Here is an 11,921-nt window from a genome sequence, read left to right as displayed (position 1 = left end):
ACAATATTAAACCTTCCGATCTCCGGTGTGCGGACACAGCTCAACAAGGATCGTACGCTCAAGCCTTGCTCAAACATGAAGAAAAGGGGCGATACGACCCCCGAAGAATTCAAGGTTGGAGAGAGGCTCTTTCTCAAGTTTCATATATCAGTGGCTTTGAGTTGGAAGCGTGTAATGGGTGAGTATCTTCGACACTCTTACAATTCCTGTCTTCGTTTTTCTTTCATGGATTGATAGCCACATGACAAATTAGGCAGGTTACTGTTTGTAATTTTACCGTCTGAATATGCCACTTTCATGGATTGATAGCCACATGACAAATTAGGCAGGTTACTGTTTGTAATTTTACCCTCTGAATATGCCATATTCAGGGACGAGGCTGATCTCTTGGATAAGGTCATGGAAAGGGTATTGACAAAGGTTCCAAAACCAGCGTTACACGTGGCCAAATATGCAACTGGTTTGCCAGAAACATTTGAAGATTTTGAAAAAACTGTATCATACCAGCAGGAGCAGCAATCGATCGATTCTAAGGTAGTGGCGATTGCTGGAGTGGGTGGAGTTGGCAAAACTACGCTAGCCAAGGAATTCTTCAACTCTAAGAGATCAGGTTATGGCTGCTCCTCCTTTCTAGCTGATGTCAGAGAAAAAGCGTATAGGGCGTCGCTACCTTCCCTACAGTCTCAGCTCATTAAAGACTTGAAAGGTATAAGTAGGGGAATTGATAATTGGGAAGAAGGTATAAAAATACTTCAAACATGTCTCTCATCTTGTCAGGCTCTCATAGTAATAGACGATGTAGATGATGCTGATCAATTGGATGCATTTTTTCCAATTAAGGGCGTCCTTCATCCCAAGAGCTTGATTTTGGTCACGTCCCGTGACAAGCATGTCCTTGGAAATGCAGGAATAGGAAAGTCATCAATTTATCACCTAAAGGGCCTCAATAAACCCCATTCCCAACAACTTTTTTGTTCTTATGCCTTCTTTCAGCCACATCCACGACCAGGGTTTGAAAACCTTGTCGATAGGTTTATAAAATGCTGCGACGGTTTGCCTTTATCGCTGAAAGTTTTTGGTGCTCTTTTATGTGGGCAAGATCAGCCATATTGGGAAGAAAAATTGAAAGAACTTCATAGATTTCCTGATAAGATCCTGGCAAGCCTTAAAATTAGTTATAATTCATTGAATCAAAAGGAACAACAAATATTTTTAGATATTGCTTGTTTTGGCATAGGAGAAGATGAGAATGCATGATCACGTGTGCGACATGGGAAGAAATATTGCTGAGGAAGTATCAATGCCCCGTCGTCTTTGGCGTTCGATTGAGGAGGTCCATGATCTGTTCGAGGAGCAGTCATTATCATCTGTAAGTCATTTAATCATCTAAGACTTCAAACCCATGTCCACAACTTTCAAGTTCCGTTTATTCAAATAAATAAATAATAATTATGCCAGGTACTATGTCGTAATACTGTTCTTTTAACGAACGAATAGGTAATACCAGATGTACGTGGAATTAGGATGCCTACCCAGTGGATACCCTATCTTCAACCAATAACAAAAGAGGAGGCATTATTATGCACAAAATCAGAGATACTGCTGAACAAAATTTCAAGTGAGGCGGCGATCAAAATCAGAACATTGCAACTTCTTGAAAGTGAAGGGTAATTTATGGAAGGCATAATAAGAAGGATGCAGTCACCAAATCTCGTATGGCTCCACTAGAGTAAGTGTCCCTGTTCTTCGCTGCCTACATGGATTCCAATGGACATGGATTCCAATGGACCAGTTAAAAGTTTTAGAAGTGCGAGGGACGAAACTGAAAAAATTATGGCGTCGTGATTCTCAGGTGAGTAAATGTAGATGAACATATAGCAATAGATGATGAGAGTAATTGTGTATCTTCTGTTTTCTCATGTTATGATTAAAACGTCCAACATTGCAGGCACCTCTATAGTTGCGGGAGTTGTACGTTGACGCTCCACTTTCAGAGTTTCCAAAGTCAATATGGAAGCTGACACACCTCGAAAAGATTGTCTTCAGGGATTTGACTTATGTAAATCGTGATCCAGAGCCTGCAGCAGATCTATCAACGACGTTATCAGAAGGATTCTTTCATGTCCGCTCCTTGAAATATCTAGAGCTACATGGGCGCTTCAGGATTCTGTCGAAGGAATTTGGAAATTTAACAAATCTCCAAAGCATCGTTCTCTATGGCTGCCAAAGGATGGAGAAGCTTCCAGATTCCTTCACAGATTTAAGAAATCTCCAAGTCCTCCAGCTGTATGACTGCTCCAGTTTAAAGCGGCTTCCAAAATCCTTGGGAGATCTAACAAATCTCCAACGAATATCCCTGCTCAGGTGCAGTAGTTTGGAACTTCTTCCAAATTCGTTTGCGAATCTGGCAAATATCCAAGATCTCTATCTGTCGCGCTGCAACAGATTGAAGCGGCTTCCAAACTCCTTGGGGGATTTAACAAATCTCCAAAGAATCACCCTCGAGAACTGCGAAGGTTTGGAGGTACTTCCAGAATCCTTTGGGTGTTTGACAAATAGCATTGAACTCACTGGCTGCAAAAGATTGAAGAACCTTCCAGATTCCTTCATAGGTTTAACGAGCCTTCAACACCTCGAGCTGTTCTTAGGAAGTCCTTTGTTGAAAGAGATGCCACCTTTGTTCGGATGCCTATTGAGTTTGGAGGTACTGCTGCTCCATGGATGCCAGGAATTGAAACGCCTGCTCGATTCATTTGCATTGTTGACTCAGGTGGATCATTTGGACATATCAAAATGTGGAATACAAGAGTTACCAGATGTCATGGAGATGAACAATCTTCATACTTTAAGTGTACGCTATTGTCCGCTGCGGGAACTGCCATTTAAGGAGAAAGAGAAAGCGAAGAGCAACGGAGAAAGGCCTGATTCGGGTCAACTGGTTAAAGTTGTACTGCACAGAGGTAAGAGAGGTATCCTTTCCTGAAGGTGTGTGTGCATCAACCTTCATACCCTCAGCATCATGTGTTCTAATGATTTGGTGAAGGTTCGTTCATTACCACCAACAGTTAAGTGTCTGATTTTGAGGGGTTGTGTTGGGTCCCTATAATACTAGTGATTACTCCATTACTATTGTAGTTATACCCCTTATTAATATTGTTGAGCCCCTATTGCCCCCATATTGTTATTACTGTGCCCCATAGAATCCCTCTATTGTTATTTTTGTGGGTTAATATTATTATTGTTAGGTCAGCTGGATTATTTTGTGACTCCTTAGACTCCTATATATAGAAAGGAGGTTTTGTCATTTGAATCATCCAAGAATTGTTCATTTATGTAATGTAAAGGAGGTTGCTCCCTCGAAGAGGCTAAATTCTAAGGCGTTGATCTATCTTTTCTTGAGCTAGTTTCATAACATTTGGTATCAGAGCTTTGGATTCTAGGGTTTCACTGCTCCAAATAGGTCATCATGGCATTTTCGCTATAACTTTTTTTTCTGTGACATTTCAGAAGTCGCAAGAAAAACCATTTGAGAAGAAATTGCGCTGAACCTTGGGTCCGAATTTCAGAGCTTTTCACGTGATATTTGCGGATATATGATATGAGGAATTTGGTCTTTTTGCAGACTCCTGAATTACATTCAAAACAGGTGACCTGGGGAAAAGCGTCCTAACTTTCTCTCTGGGGATCGGATTGAAATTTCGTAAGAAGGTACAAAAAGAGGATGGACTGTAGTTTCTTGTATGCATTTTTTAGATCTATAGGTCGAAACAGTGACTCGTGGCACGTTGTACAAGTTCACTCTACTGAACTAGTCTATAATCAAGTCACTGTGAGAGATTTCGCATAACTCTTCCTTGGAGAATCCAATTTGGGTCAAACTTGTGGCATTGGAAAGAGGACACAGAAGGCTACTAAAGGTCGTAATTTTAGAATTGGAGGATCTGGAATTACAGAGATACATCAGATTCAATATCAGGCTTCTACAAAGTGAAAAAAGGTGTGTAGTTTTTTTTTTTAATTTTTGTGTAAGCTGGGTTTGAAGGAATTCAAAGGGCATAGTAAAGAATTATTATCGGTAACTGATTTCCCAAGGAAAGAAAATGCAAACACCTAGTAAGGAACCTGAATGCTCTAGCATGACTCATGAAGAAGAGGAAGAAATGCTACATGATATATCAAAATTACAAGAACAAGTGCAACAAATGTCACGCTCACAAAAGCTAACAGAAGCTAAGATAAATGGCATGGAATCTAAGATAAAGGGCATGGAAGCTAAGATGGATGATTGGAAGATAGATTTGAAGACAGACATGGAAGAATTGAAGATAGATTTGAACACAAACTTGAAGACAGGCATGACAGATATGAAGACAGATTTGACAAATTTTCTACAAGAAATACTTACTAATGGTGAAAAGGTAGTAAAGGAAACTCATGATGCGAACAAAAGAAATGTTAATCATGATATCATAGACTCTAATGTTGGATCGAAGACCCACCATATTCCAAAAATCGATATGAGAAAGTTTGATGGAAAGGATCCCGCAACATGGATATTACAGATGGAGCAATTTTTCGACCTCAATAATGTGCAAAACACACAAAAGGTACGTATGGCAACTTTATATTTGGAACCAAATCAGTTTGTATGGTATGAATGGCTTTGCTCTCGTAAACAATTTATCACTTGGGCAATTTTTACGGAAGAATTGATAGCACATTATGAGGATACGAAAAGCAACACTTTTTTTAGCCAATTGATAAGTCTCAAACAAAAGGGTTCAATAATGGAGCACATTGAGGAGTTCCAAAAATTGAACATAAGGGTAAAAGATATTCCAGAGGAGCATAGGATTGATGTTTTCATAGGGTCTTTAAAGGATAATATCCAACATGATGTTCACCTTTGGGAACATGATTCATTAGAGAAGGCATTCAGGTTAGCAAGAAAAATGGAAAGAAAAATTATGGTAACCAGGAAGCATACCACTCACAACTATAAAGATGGAAGCGTTGTTGCCCATAGTCTTCCACAACCTATAAGGTTGACACCACATCAATTGGAAGAAAAAAGAGCAAAAGGGCTTTGTTACAGTTGTGATAGCAAATACACTAAAGGTCATAAGTGTGCTGAGAAGAAATTATTCTACATAGATTGTGAATAGGAAGAAGAAAAGGAGCAAGAAAGGTCAAAAGAAGAGGATATACTCCAGGAAAAAAGCCTAGATGAAGAACAAGTAAATCCGACCATATCTTGTAATGCATTGGCAGGAATTACCACTCCTCAAACCATCAAGATAGAAGGACAAATCAAGAAGAACAAGGTAATAGTGTTGATTGATTCAGGAAGCACCCACAATTTTATTCATTGTAAGGTAGCAAAAGAATTGAATTGCTTCCTACATCTAGCACTAGAGTGTCAAGTGATGGTTGCAAATGGAGGAACAATAAATTGCTCTGGGAAGTGCCATAATATCAAGCTATCCATGGGAGAATATGTATTGACTAGCCCAATGCTTTCCATTCCAATGGGAGGTGCTGATGTTGTACTAGGAGTCCAATGGCTACAATCCTTGGGTACAATAGCTTTTAATTTTCAAGAACTTTTCATCAAATTTTCTACGGAAGGAAAGGAAGTTGAATTAAGGGGTATTGCAGGGAAACCAGGAAAGATAATTAGCTCTAATAGTATGACAAAGCTCCTAAAAAAGGAGCAAAGATGTGTAATTTCACAATTATGTTCGCTAGATGTTTCCACATCGGAATCATCTATTTCTCCAGATCTCCAAAAAGTCCTGGACAATCATTCCAAGGTATTTGAGACTCCCAAAGGTCTCCCACCTATGCGTGATCATGATCATGCTATTCATCTAATTCCAGGAAGTGTTCCTTCAAACATCAGACCATACAGATATCCCTATGTCCAAAAGAGTGAAATTGAATGTATGGTTGCAGAAATGCTAGAGGCTGGTATAACTCAATTGAGTCAAAGTTCTTTCTCTGCTCTAGTAGTATTTGTGCACAAGAAGGATGGATCATGGTGCATGTGTTCAGATTATAGGGAGCTCAACAAGCTCACTATTAAAGATAAGTTCCCCATTCCTATCATTGATGAATTACTGGATGAATTGCATGGATCAATTTACTTCACCAAGTTGGATCTTCATTCAGGATATCATCAAATCAGAATGAAGATTGAAGACATTCCGAAAACAACATTTAGAATTCATGAGGGTCATTATGAATTTTTGGTCATGCCTTTTGGCCTTACCAATGCACCTTCAACATTTCAAGGTTTGATGAATTCAATTTTCAAACCATTCCTTAATAAATTTGTGTTAGTATTTTTTGATGATATACTAATCTACAACAAGTCTTGGAAGGATCATGTTGAACATGTTGACAGGGTGCTACAACTATTGGAGGAGAAACAATTATATGCAAAAAGATCCAAATGTTTCTTTGGAGTCCAGGAGGTGGAATATTTGGGTCATATTGTATCTCATGAAGGAGTTAAGGTAGACCCTAACAAAATTAAAGCCATTAAGGAATGGAAAATCCCCACATCCATAAAGAATCTGCGAGGATTTCTTGGGTTGACAGGGTATTATCGCAAGTTTGTTAAGAATTATGGGAGAATAGGAGCACCTCTAACAACATTATTGAAGAAAGATGCATTTTCATGGACTCCGGAAGCAATAAAGGCCTTTGAACATCTTAAAGAGGCAATGTGCCAAGCACCAGCCTTAGCTACACTAGACTTCACAAAAACCTTTATTGTGGAATGTGATGCTTCAGGAAATGGAATTGGTGTTGTTCTAATGCAAGATGAAAGACCCATTGCTTTTGAAAGTCGTCCAATCAAGGGAAAGTTTTTAAGCAAAGCTATTTATGAGAAGGAAATGTTGGCAATACTCCATGCACTTAGGAAATGGTGACCCTACCTAATGGGAAGACACTTCAAGGTAAAAACAGATCATGATAGCCTTAAATACTTTTTAGAACAAAGATTATCCTCTGAAGAGCAACAAAAGTGGGTCACAAAGATGTTGGGTTATGACTTTGAAATCATCTACAAAAAAGGGAAGAAAAATGTGGTGGCAGATGCACTCTCAAGAAAGGATGAGGATGTGGAAGCATTGTTGTGCGCCATTTCTATTATCCAACCAGATTGGATAAACGAAGCAAGGGAGGAATGGAAGAATGACGAAGAAGTGTGGGCACTTATTCGAAAACTACAACAAGATTCCAGTATGTCTGATACATTTAGCTGGAAAAATGATTCGTTATGGTACAAAGATCGCTTATACCTCTGTAAGAATTCCCAGCTAAAACAAAATATTCTTATGGAATTGCACACTTCTCCCTTAGTAGGGCACTCAGGATTTCTAAAAACTTACCACAGGGTTAAGAAGGAATTTTTTTGGGATGGCCTTAAATCAGATATTCAAAAGTTTGTGGCGGAATGTTTGGTTTGCCAACAAAATAAAGTTGAAACAATTAAGACACCAGGTCTATTACAACCTTTATCCATTCCAAGCCAACGTTGGGAGGAGGTTTCAATGGATTTTATCACAGGTTTACCCAAGTCTGAGGGAAAAAGTGTCATCATGGTGGTAGTTGACAGACTTACCAAGTATGCACACTTTTGTGCATTATCACATCCATTTAAATCCAGTACAGTTTCTACTGCATTTATGGAAACAATTCAAAAGCTACATGGAAACACAAAGATTATTGTAAGTGACAGAGATCCCATTTTCACTGGAAATTTTTGGACATAATTATTTTCTTGTCTTGGTACTCAGTTAGCTCATAGCTCATCTTATCATCCTCAATCTGATGGGCAAACTGAGATAGTAAACAAATGTTTGGAAGGATACCTTCCTTGCTTTGTATCTGATAAACAGACACAATGGGTCAAATGGTTGCCTCTGGTTGAATGATGGTATAACACTTCCTTCCATACAGCAACAAAAATGACCCCATTTATGGCACTTTATGGGTATCAACCACCATCCATCACATCATATTTAAGAGAAAATTCTAAGGTTCAAGTAGTGGAACATCACATTGAACATCAACAACAAGTCCTCCAACTCTTAAAGGATAACCTCGTGTTGGCACAGAATAGAATGAAACAATAGGCAGATCAACATCGCAGTGAAAGAAGTTTTGATGTAGGTGATTGGGTATTCCTACGACTACAATCATATAAGAAAATGTCCCTCAAGCAAGCTAATAAGGATAATAAATTATCACCAAAGTATTATGGTCCGTACAAGGTGTTGCAAAAGATTGGTACTATGGCATACAAATTGGAGCTTCCTACAGCCTCTCGATTGCACCCAATTTTCCATGTTTCATGTTTAAAGAAGGTTATAGGCGACAAGCTCCCAGTTCAAACAATATTGCTAGAACTTGATGAGGAAGGAAAAATTATATTGGAACCAGAAGCAGTCATAAAAACAAGAACTCGACAACTACGAAATCAATTTCAGAGTATCTTATCAAGTGGAAGAACTTATCTGCTAAAGATTCCACATGGGAGGATAAGAATTTTATGCAGAAGTATCCAGAACTACTCAAGCGTTGAGGACAACACTTTTTTGAAGGCGAGGGGCATGTTGGGTCCCTATAATACTAGTGATTACCCCATTACTATTGTAGTTATACCCCTTATTAATATTGTTATGCCCCTATTGCCCCCATATTGTTATTACTGTACCCCATAGAATCCCTCTATTGTTATTTTTGTAGCTTTATATTATTATTGTTAGGTGGGCTGGATTATTTTGTGACTCCTTAGACTCCTATATATAGAAAGGAGGTTTTGTCATTTGAATCATCCAAGAATTGTTCATTTATGTAATGTAAAGGAGGTTGCCCCCTCGAAGAGGCTGAATTCTAAGGCGTTGATCTATCTTTTCTATCTTTTCTTGAGCTGGTTTCATAACAGGTTGCGGTGTGGTGGGAAAAATAGAAGGGCTTAGTGGGTTGGCAAATCCTTAGGAGGTAGACCTGCCAGGGTGTTGTAATATAGAAATGGGGGAGGTGCCACATTTCGGGAATACCACGCGTTTATTCATCCCAACTGACACTTACAACCCCCGGGAGGTGGAGGAGGACGTCAAGGTGGAGATGGAGGGGGAGGAGGTCAAGGTGCGGTATCGTTATGCCTCAAGTTCCAGAGAGTTTTTCCTCGATAGATTGTAATGAAGCGGTGGGCAGTACAGTCTTCGTTGTAAGGCTTTAGTTTATGGTGGAGTGTAAATATGAAAGGTATCTTAGTTGTGTTATATATTTATGAAATTTAAATAAAAATATATAAATGAGAAGCAATTACATTGAAATACTGACAGACAGCGGTGGTCTTCTAAATTAAAATATTGACGATAAAGAAGGTATATTCGAAGTTCACAAATTAAACTTGGTCTCCTTTAAATGAGATGCGATAAGATTGTTTCCACTACACTATGAAAATATAAAATTCTCCCCACTGCACTATGAAAATATAAAATTATATTTTCTAGTTTATAGTGCTTAAAAAAAATTTAGGTATGAATAATATTGTTGGATTTTCAAGTTTATAGCGTTTAAAGGTGTATTTTACAATATGAGTGATATGTATAATTTTTGTTGATGAATGATTTTTCTTGATCCATTATCCAGTTTTTGTGTTGGGCTATTATGTTTTCTGACTTCTATTTATTTATTTTATGTTTGTTATCTAGTTTGGTAGTATGTATGTGTGTTCTTTATTAGCTTGTATTTATGGTTTTGGGGTGATGGTTAATTCTGGATATTGATTTTTGATTGATAAAGTTAACCATAAACAATATCTTACAAAGAATATTAGTGGTAAATTTTATTTTTTTGAATATTAATCAATATTAAGTAGGATATTACAAAAGAAGAAGAAGAGTGATACGAAAATAAAATTATTTGAAAAAGATTTCAAAATTTTATATGAGAAATAAGTAATTTGAAAATTAGATATTTAGAATATTCTAATGAATAAAATGAAAAATTCTAGTTATTATATTTTTTAAAAATATAACATTTTTGTATTAATTAAATATACTATTGAAGTAAGATGAGATGAGAATTTCCTCTAATTAGAGACATTGTTGTAATGAATTCTAAGAAACTATTATTTATCATTTTAAATATTCTTTTTCTATTAATGAAGAAAGAAATACATGATTATCTAGATAAAGATATTCATCACTTTTTAATAAAAAGTATACCTTTTGTTAATGCAACTTTATGCCTATTTTTCTTTTCACATTCAAAATTGTGAATTAGAGAAGGAATTAGACACCATACAAAAGGACATTGGACAATATTTTCATAATACTTCTCATCATGCGCTATGATTATTCATTGGATGTGTGGTCATGACAACAATGAGTTGTATCCTTAATGGTTTAGCTTCATATTACTTCATTTAATTGAATATACAGGTGGTGAACTTAAGCATGGATAGGGAGTTATTACTTGCATTGTTCCGATGACACTATTAAGTATGTTGTACTCTATGAATTTTTCACTTTACACTCTTTATGCCCGCACACTTTTATATGTGGGTGTAGGGAGTATTTATGATACATTGACCATATATGATCTTCTTATGGATGACAATATACTCCTTCCTTTCACTCTTCCTTGTGACAAATCATTTGTGTTAGTATATTTTCATTTTGAGTCATCCATTTTACCTTAGGAGCATGGACAAGGCCTAACCACCTAATGTCTAATACTTTTTGACAAGGTCCCTTTTGCCTTTGTACCCTTTATCATGATCCTTGCTCATAGGTTTGGCCTTATTTGGGTTCCTATATTTCGGAAACTTCCAAGTTACTTGTTTAATCATTGGGCTTCAACCCCTTTATTTGGTAATGGTTGGGAACTACACATTTCCTTAGAATTCTTGGGTATGTGTTATATTATTTGAGCGACTAATCCCATGTGATGTACGTTGATATGGGAGAAAGGAAGGGAAACTTGGACCTCTTTGTTTGGGGGTTCTAGGGCATAGGACCCAACAAAAATTTATTGGTATGTTTAAGCCCTATTTTTTGGTGTTTTTTTATCCCATGGTTTTCTAATTTTCATTAAGGAATTAAGGTTTAATCTAATCTATGACATTGGATTAAGGATTTTGGTTGTTATAAAATCCTATATATTGTATTGTAAATGATGAAGAAACATAGAGGTAATACTCTAAACATTTTGTTGGTTTTCTTGGTTATGGGTTTCTAGAGTAAATCTCTGAGTATTATGTGTAATTGTTAGCTTTTAATTTTTTATTCATAAAGAATATGTGTATGCATTGCTTACTGTAAATGTTTAAAAATTACAATAACACTTCCTCTATTGTGCGTTTCCCATACTATGCAAACCTCTTTGCATTGTGGGCTCATAAATAGCACCATAGCGCTTTTTAGCTATACAAAGACAACAAAAAAATATCATCTCATAAGTCATTTTGGTTTCCGAACAAATGGCATAAGAAAGCTAAACTATTAGATTTATATAATAAGGCATTGATAAAAATACTTAAATCCAAATAAATGAGGATATATGGATCAATTTACTTTAATTTTGCGATTATTAGCTACCTCTCTTGTTTGCATGAGTATATGCAAAATATCTAGTGTAAGGGAAATGTTGGGCCCCTGTTCTTACATGATTTCAAAGGTCATTTTCCCTTTATTCCTCATTCATCATTACCTTCATTACCATATATTTGTCCATTCTCATCCCCTTCAAACTTCATAAGACATATGAGCATTAATATTGCTAATTTTCATCATTTGATGGTTACTCATTGTTGGAAATACTGAGAGGGGGGTGAATCAGTATTTCTTTTCAATTGTTACATTTACTAGTTAGATCACTTATATTTAGAACACAAA

At 36.8% G+C, this 11,921-nt stretch overlaps 1 long non-coding RNA gene across 1 annotated transcript; it reads left to right on the top strand.

The window, feature by feature from the left end:
- The first annotated feature begins 1,244 nt into the window (after positions 1 to 1,244).
- LOC149216283 (uncharacterized) lies at positions 1,245 to 1,687 on the top strand. Its single transcript, XR_016251112.1, has 2 exons — positions 1,245 to 1,369; positions 1,498 to 1,687. It is a non-coding gene; the product is annotated as an uncharacterized LOC149216283 (long non-coding RNA).
- The last annotated feature ends 10,234 nt before the right edge of the window (positions 1,688 to 11,921 follow it).

The sequence above is a fragment of the Pinus tabuliformis genome, chromosome 1_1 (assembly GCF_031772625.1).
Source record: "Pinus tabuliformis cultivar Carrire ecotype Pingquan chromosome 1_1, CPIR1, whole genome shotgun sequence".
NCBI classification, from domain to species: Eukaryota; Viridiplantae; Streptophyta; class Pinopsida; order Pinales; family Pinaceae; genus Pinus; species Pinus tabuliformis.
Note: the sequence above shows the minus strand (reverse complement) of the source record. Positions and strands in the feature narration are given on the sequence as shown.